Genomic DNA, 12,114 nt, shown 5'->3' with positions numbered 1-12,114 from the left:
ATTTTGATGTCAGTAGAACGTCATAATAACCGATAGGAACTCTCATTTTTTTTTGTGTGGGTGATAATGCAAAATGATACAGCCACTTTGGAAGCCAGTTTGGCAATTTCTTACAAAATTAAACAGACTCTTCACATATGATCCAGCAATCCCACTCCTTGGTACTTACCTAAATGAATTAAAAACTTATGTCAACATATAAACCTGCATGTGAATGTTTATAGCAGCTTCATTCATAATTGCCAAACTATGGAAATAACCAAGATGACTGAAAATTGGTGAATGAATAAACAAACTGTGGTACATTCATACAAAGGACTGTTATTCAGTGATAAAAAGAAATAAGCTATCAAGTCAGAAAAAAAAATACATGGAGGAAACTTCAATGCATATTGTTAAATTTTAAAAAGCCAATTTGAAAGGCTACATACTATTTGATTCTAACTATATTACATTCTGGGAAAGCCAAACTATGAATACAGTAAAAAGATCAGTGGTTGCCAGGTACTTGAAGGGAGGAAGGGATAAGTAGGTAGAGCACAGGTGATTTTTAGGACAGTGAATCTATTCATTAGACATTCGTCAAAGCTCCTTAGAATGGGAGCTGGGTGTGTAGTTTAGTGGCAGAGTGCTTAGCATGCAGAGACCCTAACACTGAAAAAAAGAAAAGAAACCCTAGAATACACAACACACAAAGAATGAACCTTTTTTAATGTAAACTGTGGACTTCAAAGGAAAAAGAATCTGCTGAAGGATAAACAATGCAAAATAAAAAGAATGCAGCCATAGAAGTCATAATAGCAGGGGCTGGCTCAGTGGTACAGCTCTTGCCTGGCATGCATGAAGTCCTGGATTCAATCCCCAGTACTGCCCCCCCCAAAAAAAGGAAAAGAAAGTCTTAATAACAAGTGTTGGTAAGAATGCAGAGAAACTGTCACCCTCATATACTGTTGGTGCGAATATAAAATAGTGCGGCTGCTTTGAAACACAGTGTGGCAGTTCCTCGAAATGATTAAGTATAGAATTATATAACCCAGCCATTTCACTCTTTGATATACTCTGAACAGAAATGAAACATAGAAGTTCTGTTAAGGCTGGGTTGATCTTGAAAAGGGGCAGCTTTTCTGCCATAAAGTAGTCTCAGTGGGTGATGTAAATGCATAGCAGCACTATCAGAGGAAGTGACAATTTGAGAGAGAAGGCTAAGCATCTCTCCTAACCTGAGGCCACCATAGTGGTTGGGGCAAGCACATTCCTGACTGAGGTTGTATCAGACAAAAGAGATTTTAAGACAAGAAATATTACTAAAGACAAAGAGATACATTTCATGATGACACTAGCATCAGTACATTAAGAAGACATAGCTGCACACACCTATAATCCTAGTGGCTCAGGAGGCTGAGACAGGAAGATCGTGAATTCAAAGCCAAACTCAGCAAAAGTGAGGTGCTAAGCAACTCAGTGAGACCCTGTCTCTAAATTAAAAAAAAAAAATAGGATTGGGGATATGGCTCAGTGGTTGAATGCCTCTGAGTTAAAAAAAAAAAAAGATATAACAATGATAAATTACATATATACTTAATAAGAGCCTCAAAACATATGAAAAAAAAACATGAAAGAAGTCAAAAGGGACATAATTCAGCAATAATAGGCAAAATTTTTTTTTATTTTTCCCTCCCCCACCTTTTCCCCCTTCCTTCTTTCCTTCCTTCCTTCCTTTCTCTTTCTCTTTTCTTTCTTCATTTTTTTTTTCTGATACTGGGGATTGAACCGGGGGCTGCTTTGCCACTAAGCCACATCCCCATACCTTTTTTTAAAGTTTGAGACAAAGTCTTGCTAAATTGTTGAGGCCAGTCTTGAACTCATGATCCTCCTGCCTCAGCCTCCCTAGTCACTAGGATTACAGGTTTACACCACCACACCTGGTTCCCAGCCCCTTTTCATTTTTTTTTTAATTTTTGAGGCAGGTTCTCACTAAATTGCCCAGTCTGGCCTTAAACTTGAAAACCTCCTGTCTCAGCCTTCTGAGTAGCTGGGATTACAGGTATGGGTCACTGCACCTTGATGTAGGCAAAGGTCCCCTAATCTCAAGAATTGACAGACCAACTAGAGAAAAGACTTGAACTACACTATTGTAGTGTTGGCAAAATAAAGCCCCCAATGATGTCCACATCTTAATCTCCAGCACTGGATGTAAGGGCCATCTATCTGTGACATCTGTCACCCCACCACTGATGGCCAGGGTTGAATCAGCTGATCTGGCTGGTTAGGCAGGTATGGACTTCCTCCTTCACCACTTCATGTGCAATGTGCATCCCTCCTAAAGCTGAACCCTCAGTGGAAGAGGATGACCTTTCCTGGTAGAGAAAGACTGTTCTTTGGTCAAGGATGTATGAGCAGCTGCACTCCCCTGCTAGAACCTCCAAACAAACTCTTAATCCCCAGTACCTAGAAATATGTTACTTAACATGACAAATGAGATTCAGTCGCCGTGATTAAATTAAATATCTTAAGATTTGGAAAATATCCTGGATTATCTGGGTGGGCTCAATGTAATTACAAGGGTCCTCATAAGTGAAAAGGAGGCAGGAGAGTATAAGAGTGATACATGCAAGAAAGACACCACCAGCTCATTGCTGAGGATTTTTTGGGGGGTGGAGGGTACTAGGGATTTGACCCAGAGTTGCTCTACCGCTGAGCTATATCTCCAGCCTTTTTAAATTTTTTTATTTTGAGACAGGTTCTTGCTCAATTGCCAAGGATGGCCTGTAACTTGTGATCCTCCTTCTTAGCCTCTGTAGTAGCTGAGATTACAGTGTGCACCACCACACCTGACTTCTTTGCTGACTTTGAAGACAAAGGAGGGCCATGAGCAAACTGAATGAAACCGAAAAGACAACATATCAATATTTACAAGACATAGATAAAGCAGTGCTGAAAGGAAAAATCTCACAACATTAAATTTCCAATAGAAGAACTTAGAAAAAGAAGACCAAGAGCCAGGTGTGATGGTGCATGCCTGTTATGCCAGCTACTAAGGAGGCTGAGTCAGGAGGATTGCAATTTAGAGGCCAGCCTCAGCAATTTAGTGACACCCTGTCTCAAAATAAAAATAAAAGGGGCTGGGAGTGTAGTTCAATGGTAGAGCATGCTTGCGTTCAATCTCCAGTACAAAAAATGAAAAGAAAAGAAAGAAAAAAAGAAGAGTAAAATAAACCCAAAGACAGCAAGCAGAGGAGGGAAATGACAAAGATCAGAAATCAATGTGAAAACAGAAGAACAACAGAGAAAAAAATCAAAGAAACAAAAGTTGGTTCTTTGAATAACACCAATAAAATTGACAACCCTCTAGCAAGATGAGAGGGGGGAGGAATGTAGACACAAATTATGAATATTGAGAATGAAACAGAGTGCTGGGCTGATAGTGCACACACACCTGTAATTCCAGCAACTGGGAAGGCTGAGGCAGGAGGATAGCAAGTTCAAGTCCAGTCTCAGCAATTTAACAAGGTCTTAAGCAATTTAGCCAGACCCTCTCTAAAAAATAAAAAGAGCTGGAGATGTGGCTCAGTGGTAAAGCATCCCTGGGTTCAGTCCCTGTACAAAAATAAATAAATAAAAAGAAACAAGGGATATCATCACAGTCCCTGTGGACATCAAAGGACAATAAGGAATACCACAAACCATTTTACATGAAAACTTACCAACTAAGATGAAATGCACCAATACTTCTAGAAATACAAACTACTACGATGCATGCAATATAAAAATACAAAACTTAAATAGTCCTATATTTCTTAAAGAAATTGAGTTCTTAATCTTCAAAATCCCACGTAAAATGGTGTAGCCACTTTGGAAAATAGTTTGGCAGTTTCTCAAGAAGTTAAAACATATAATTACTATGACCCATCAATTCCACTTCTAGGTACGTTCACAAAAGAATTGAAAACAGGTGTTTAGATGAAAACTTGTATGCGAATATTGCACCACTATTCATAATAGCCCAAACATGGAAACAACCCAAATGTCCATCAACAGATGAATAGATAAACAAAATACGGCATATTATTCTGTTATAAAAAGAAATGAAGTACTGACATATGCTGCAACATGGATGAACTTTGAAAACATTATACTAAGTGAAAGAAACCAGATACAAAAGACCATATATTATACGATTCCATTTATATGAATTATCCAGAGTTGGCAAATCCATATAAACAGAAAGTATATTAGTGGTTGCCAAGGGCTGGGGAGAATGGGAATGGGGAACAACTGCTTAATGTATTTCAACTGCTTAGGGTTTCACTTTTGGGGTGATGAAAATGTTCTGGAATTAGATAGTGGTAATGATTGCACAACATCATGAAATTACTTAATGTCAATTGTACACTTTAAAATGGCTAAATGGGAAAATTGATGCTATGTGTATTTTACTACACTAAAGAAACAACTTTTTCAAAAGAATCATACACCATGATCATGTTCCATGGATGCAAATCTGGTTCAATATTCAAAATCAATCAATGTAATCCATCACATTAAAAAGTTAAAAAAGAAGAATCACAGAATCATATCAATTGATACAGAAAAAGATTTGACAAAATTCAACAATCAATCCTGATAAACATTTACAGAAAACTAGGAATAGAAGGTAATTTCTTTAATTTGATTTAAAAAACCTACAAAAAATCTTATAGCTAACATTATACTTACTGGTGAAACACTAAACTTTCTCTCCTTAAAAACAGGAACAAGGCAGAGATGACTCTTCTCATTATATTCAACATAATACTGGATGTTTGGGCTGGGGTTGTAGCTTAGTGAGCTGGGGTTATATCTCAGTGGTGGAGAGCTTGCCTAGCACATGAGGCACTGGGTTTGATTTTCAGCACCACATATAAATAAATAAATAAATAAAAGGTATTGTGTCCATCTATGACTAAAAAATATTTTTTAAATACTGGGTGTATTTATAGCCAGTGCATCAAGGAAATAAAAGATATCTTGATTGGAAATAAATGAAAGTGTTCTTATTTTCAGATGACATGATTGTCTATATAGAAAATCTATAAAAGAATTCCTAGAATTAACAAGTGAGTTCAATAAAGTCACAGCAAATAATCCAATTACAATAGAATCTTCAGGATAAACATAATAAATACTAAATCAATTGTGTTTTCATGTATCAGCGATTAACACATGGATACCAGACTTTAAAATATAATGTGGTGGATTACATTGAATGATTTTGAATATTGAACCAGATTTTCATCCATGGAACAAACCTCACTTCATCATGGTGCATGATTCTTTTTAAAGGGTTGGTTTTTGTTTTGTTTTTGTTTTAATTTTTTTTAGATGTTGATGAACCTTTATTTTGTTCATTTATTTATATGCAGTGCTGAGAATCAAACCCAGTGCCTCACACATGCTAGGCAAGCACTCTACTACTGAGCCACAATCCCAGCCCAAGAGTTTTTTTTTTAATATTTATTTTTTGGTTGAAGTTAAACACAATACCTTTATTTTATTTATTTATCTTTGTGTGGTGCTAAGGATCGAACCCAGGGCCTCACACTTGCTAGGTGAGCACTCTACCACTGAGCCACAATCCCAGCCCAAAGGATTGTTTTTGATTGTACTAAAATACACATAGGATTTACAATTGCTCAGAAAAAAATGAAATAAGTAGGTGTAAATCTGGCAGAACATACATAGGACTTTTATGTTGAACATTATAAAACATTGATAAAAAATTTAAAAGATTTAAATAAATGGAGAGACAGTCTGTGACCATTGATTGAAAGACTTAACACAGAAAAAGGTGCCAATTCTCTACAAATTGACATATAGGCTTAGTACAATTCCTATCAAAATCCTGGAGATACACACACACACACACACACACACACGTTTTTTGTTGTTGTTGTTGGTGAGGGGGTAACAGGGTTGAACCCAGGTATGCTAAATTTGCTGAGGCGACTTTGAACTTATGATCCTCCTGCCTCAGCTTCCTGAGCCACCTCCTGGTTGTGTGTGTCACCACACCAGGCGGCAATATTTTTTTTTTCTATTGAAACAGACAAGCTTATTCTAAAACGTATATGCAAGGAAAAGGGATTAATTTAACTAATGTAATTTATCTAAAATAATCTTGAAGAACAAGAATAAAGTGTAAGGACTCAGGCAACTGATTTCATGATTTATTATAGTAGTAATCCAGATTGTGTGACACTGGTACAGAGATAGACATAAATCAATGAAATAGATGGAGAACCTAGGAAACAGATCCACATGCATATGCTCAACTGCCTGGCATGGTGGCACATGCCTATAATTCCAGCGACTTGGGAGGCTGAGTCAGGAGGATCTCAGGTTTAAGGCCAGCCTCTGCAATTTTGCAAGACCTTATCTTGAACTAAAGATGCTAATAAGAAAAAGGGATGGAGGGGCTGGATGCAGTGGCACGTGCCTGTAATCCCAGCGGGTAGGGAGGCTGAGGCACGAGGACCACGAGTTCAAAGCCAGTCTCTGCAAAAAGCCAGGCACTAAGCAACTCAGTGAGAACCTGTCTCTAAATAAAATACAAAATAGAGCTGGGGAGTGTCTCTGGGCTCAATTCCCAGTACCACAAGAATATGCCCAGCTGATTTTTTAACAAAGGTGCAAAAGTAATTCAATGGAGGAAGGATAGACTTTTCAATAAATGGTGCTGTAGCAATTATACATTTATAGGCAAAATAATGAAACTCAATTTAAACTCACACCTCATAAAAATTAACTCAAAATGGATCTTGGTCTTAAGACATAAAGCTATAAAAACTTTTAGGGAAAAAATGAGAAATATTTCAGAATCTAGAGCCAGGCAAAGTGTTCTTAAACTTAATACCCCAAAATGGGTAAGTTGAATTTCACCAAAATGTAAAAATTTGCTGTGAAAGAACCTATTTAGACTATGAAAAAAGTCAGGCTAAAGACTGGGAGAAAATATTTGCAAACCACATATTTGACAAAGGATTACTGTCTCAAAATTCAACAGGAAAAAAAGCAAATAATTCAATTAGAAAAGGAAGAAAGATTGAACAATCATTTTACCAAAGAGGATATACAGAAGATAAATAAGCCCATGAAAAGATACTCAATACCATTAGCTACTAGAGATGCAACTTAAAACTATAAAAAGATATTACTACATGCCTATCAGAGTGGCTACAATAAAAAATAGTCACACCAAGTCCTGATAAGGATGTGGAAAAACTGGACACAATTTTGGTGGGAATGTAAATGGTATAACCACTCAGAAAAAGTTTGACAGGTTTCATTTTATTTTGGTGTGTGTGGTCCTGAGGATTGAACCCAGGGGTGTGCTCTACCACTGAGTTATACCTCCACCCCTTTTGTAAATTTTCATTTTGAGACAGGGTTTCACTAAATTGCCAATGCTGGCTTCAAACTTGTAATCCTCCTACCTCAGCCTCCCAAGTAGCTGGGATTACAGGCATGAACCATCACATTTGGCAATTTTTTTGTGTGGGGGGTACCAGGCATTGAACCCAGGGCTGCTTAACCAATGAGCCACTTCCCCAGCCTTTTTTTTTTTTTTTTTTTTTTTTTTTTTTGAGACAGAGTCTCACTAAGTTGTTTAGGGCCTCACTAAATTGCTGAGGCTGGCTTTGAACTTGCAATCCTCTGCTTCAGTCTCCCAAATTGCTGGGATTATAGGCATGAGCCACCACATTGGGTCACCTGACAATTGTGACCGTTTTGAAAACTAAACATAGCCTCCCAGTGGCTCGAGAGGCTGAGACAGGAGGATCACGAGTTCAAAGCCAGCGTCAGCAAAAGCAAGGTGCTAGGCAACTCAGTGAGACCCTGTCTCTAAAAATAAAACACAAAATAGGGATAGGATGTGGCTCAGTGGTCAAGTGCCCCTGAATTCAATTAAAAACTAAACATGTAACTTTTATATGAAATTATCATGCAACACAGCAATTATACTCCTAAGCATTTATCCTAGAGGACTGAAAACTTATTTGCGGGGGAGTACTAGGGATTGAACTCAGGGGCACTCAATCTCTGAGCCACATTTCTAGCCCTATTTTGTATTTTATTTAGAGACAGGGTCTCACCAAGTTGCTTAGTGTCTTGCTTTTTGCTGAGATTGACTTTGACTTTGTGACCCTCCTGCCTCAGCTTCCCAAGCTGCTGAGATTATAAGCATGTGCCACCGGCTGAAAACCAAACTTAAATTCACACAAAGACCAATATAGGGGCTGGTAATAGTGGTAGAGTACATGCTTTATATGCATGAGGCCTTGGGTTATATCCCCAGCATCATCCAGATGAACAAAATAAAAAAAAGACCTGTGCATGAATGTTTCTAGCAGCTATAATTATAACAGGTAATAACTGGAAACAACAGAGATGTCCTTCAATAGGTGACAAGTTAAAACAATCTATGATATATCCATAAAACAGAATACTATTTGGTAACAAAAAGGAACTATTTTTTAAGAATTTTTTTAGGAGGCTGGGGATATAGCTCAGTTGGTAGAGTGCTTACCTCACACGCACAAGGCCCTGGGCTCAATCTTCAGCACCATAAAAAGGTTTTTTTTTTTTTTTAGTTGTAGATGGACACAATACCTTTATTTATTTATTTTTATGTGGTGCTGAGGATGGAACCCAGTGCCTCACACATGCTAGGCAAGCACTCTACCACTGAGCTACAACCCCGCCTGGAACTAACTATTGATATACACAACAACTTGGGTAAATCTTCAAAGAATTCTGCTAAGTGCAAAATAAATAAATAAATAAATAAAGCAAATCCTAAAATGATTCTTTTGTTTTTGCACCAGAGATGGAACCCAGGGGCGCTCAACCACTAAGCCAACATCCCCAGCCTCATACATACATACATACATACATACATACATACATACATACATATTTTTAATTTAGAGACAGGGTCTTGCTAAGTTGCTAAGGCTGGCTTTGAAGTTGTGATTCTAACTTCAGCCACTGGGATTTCAGGCATGCACCATTGTGCCCAGCTTTATATAACATTCTCGAGATAACAAAATTATTGAAATGGACACCAGATTAGTAGTTACCAAAAGTTAAGGATGGAGGGTAGGAGGAAAGCAGATGTGCCTGCATGAGAGTAATATGAGGCATCCTTGTTGATGAAAAAAATCATGTACAACTATCAATGTCAGTATCCTGGTTGTGATATGGTACTACAATTTTGTAAGATGTTACCATTAGGGAATACTGGGTAAACTGTACAGGGGATCTCTCTGATTTCTTAGGACTACATGTGAATCCATAGTTAACTCATAATAAAAAGTTTAATTTGTAAAATAGGATGGGATACAGAGAAAGTGATGCTTAGAGGGAAATTCACAGCTTTAAATGTCTGTATCAGAAAAGGAGGGATCTAGCCAATAACCTATGCTTCTGTCTTAAGAAACCAGAAAAAGAAGGGCAAACACTCAAAGCAAATGTAAGAAAGAGTAAACATGAGAACGGAAATCAATGAAACAGAAAAAAAATAGGCAAAATCAAAGGAATTAAAAGTGGGTTCTTTGAAAAGATCTATAAAATTGACAAAACTTAGCCGGGTGTGGTGGCACACACCTGTAATCCCAGCAGTTTGGGAGGCTGAGGCAGGAGGATCATGAGTTCAAAGCCAGCATTAGGAACAGCGAAGCACTAAACAACTCAGTGAGACCTTGTCTCTAAAATAAAAAAAAATTGACAAACTTTAGCTAGATTGACAACATTAAAAAAAAAGAGAGAGAGAGAAGACATAAAATTACCAAAATCAGGCTGGGCACAGTGGTGCACACCTGTGTTTCTGGTAGAAATTGGGATCTGGTCCGTGTTCTACAGAGTGGAGGAATGAACACTGGGAATACTGAAATAAGAAAGTGAGCAGAAATTTTTTATTATTATTATTATTATTATTATTATTATTATTATTATTATTATTATTTGGTACTGGGGATTGAGCCCAGGGGCGTTTGACCACTAAGCCACATCCCTACCACATCCCTACCCCTTTTTTATATTTTATTTAGAGACAGGGTCTCGCTGAGTCACTTAGGACCTCACTAAATTGCTGAGGCTATCCTTGAACTTGTAATCCTGCCTCAGCCTCCTGAGCCGCTGGGATTACAAGCTTGCACAATCACGTCCAGCTGCAAGCAGAAATTTATTAGGGAAAGTTAAGGTTCAAAAGTTTAAGAAAGCTCCCAAGGGAGAATATGGAAGGGGCAAGAGTGCTGCTGTGGTCTCTTGCATTCCCTCTCCTAAAGGCACATGAGGGGAAGTTGACTGACCCACTTATAACCCATCCTTGAGATTTTAATTGTTGCAAGCACAGGCTCTGGTGAAATTGTATAATTGTCTTTTTGTGAGGAGTCTTGTCCCTTTTGGGAAACAGATGTTGTTTGACATGCTGGAGCATATCAAATGGCAGAGCATACCTCAAACAATGATCCTCACATCCGTCCTCCTTATCAACCCTCATCATTCTTTCCTGCTCTGACTGCCTATTTCCCCTACCTCACCTGCAATCCCAGCTACTTGTGAGGCTGAAGCAGGAGGGTCACAGGTTCAAGGCCAGCCTGGGAAACTTAATGAGACCCTGTCTCAAAATAAAATAAAAAGGACTGGGGATTCCGCTCAGCAGTAGAGCCCTGCTGGGTTCAGTCCCTAGCACCAAGAAGAATAAAAGAAAGAAAAAAGAAACCCCCAAATCAGGAATGGAAGAGGACATGACTACCTACTCTACAGAAAATAAGGGATTATATCGACAATTTTATGCCCACACATTAGAAAACTTAGATGAAAGGGATAAATTTCTAAAAAGATACAGATTATCAAAATTAACCCAATAAGCAGTGAAAAATATAAATATTCCTATAACGAGAAGTTGAATTAGTAATTTAAAATAGCCCCCAAAAGAACAGCTCAGTTCCAATAGCACTGTTGAATTTTTTTTCTTTTTTCGTTTTCTTTTTTCCTTTCCTTTTTTTTTTTAATTATACTAGGAATTGAACCCAAGGCTTCAAGCATGTTAGACAAGTACTCTACCATTAAGGTACATCTCCAGCCCTTTTAACTTTTTATTTTGAGACTAAAGTCTCACTAAATTGCCCAGACTGACCTCGAATTTGAGATCCTTCTATCCCAACCTCTTGAGTGTCTGGGATTACAGGAATATGCCACCACACTCAGATTCCATCAAATATTAAAAGAAATATTACTAGCCAGGCATGGTGGCACATGCCTGTAATCTCAGTGGCTTGGGAGGCTGAGGCAAGAGGATTGCAAGTTCAAAGCCAGTCTCATCAACTTAGCAAGGCACTTAGCAACTGAGGAAGACCCTGTCTCTAATAAAATATAAAAAAAAAGTCTGGGGTGTGGCTCAGTGGTTAAGCACCCCTGGGTTCAATCCCCAGTACCAAAACAAAAGAAATATTACCAATCCTTCAAAAACTTTCAGAAAGAAGAGGGGGAATTGGGTCCAGTGGCACACGCCTGTAATTCCAGCAACTCAGGAGGCTAAAGCAGAAGAATTTCAAGTTTGAGGCCAGCCTCAGCAACTTGGTGAGATCTTGTCTAAAAAAAAATAAAAAGGACTGGGATATAGGAGGTAAAGCACCCTTGAGATCAATCCCTAGTGAAAGAGAGAAAGAGAGGAAGTGAGGAAGGAAGGAAGGAATGGAGGGAGGGAAATAAGGAAAATAGAGGGAGATAGAATATTTCCCAATTCTGAGATCAGTATAACTCCATACCATACCAATATCAGAAAAAAAAATCACAAGAAAACTGAAGATTGATATTCCTATTAACATAAATAACAAGAATCCTTAACAAAATATTAACCAATTGAATTGATAAACAATTATACAGCTGGGCACAGTGGTGCACACCTGAAATCCCAGTGGCTCAAGAGGCTGAGATAGAAGGATCGAGAGTTCAAAGCCAGCCTTAGCAACAGTGAGTGCTAAACAACTCAGTAAGACCCAGTCTCTAAATAAAATACAAAATAAGGCTGGAAAGGTGGTTCAGTAATCGAGTGCCCTTGAGTTCAATCCC

The sequence above is a fragment of the Marmota marmota genome, unplaced genomic scaffold (genome assembly GCF_001458135.2).
Source record: "Marmota marmota marmota unplaced genomic scaffold, marMar, whole genome shotgun sequence".
NCBI lineage: Eukaryota > Metazoa > Chordata > Mammalia > Rodentia > Sciuridae > Marmota > Marmota marmota.
This window is presented reverse-complemented; position numbering follows the sequence as displayed.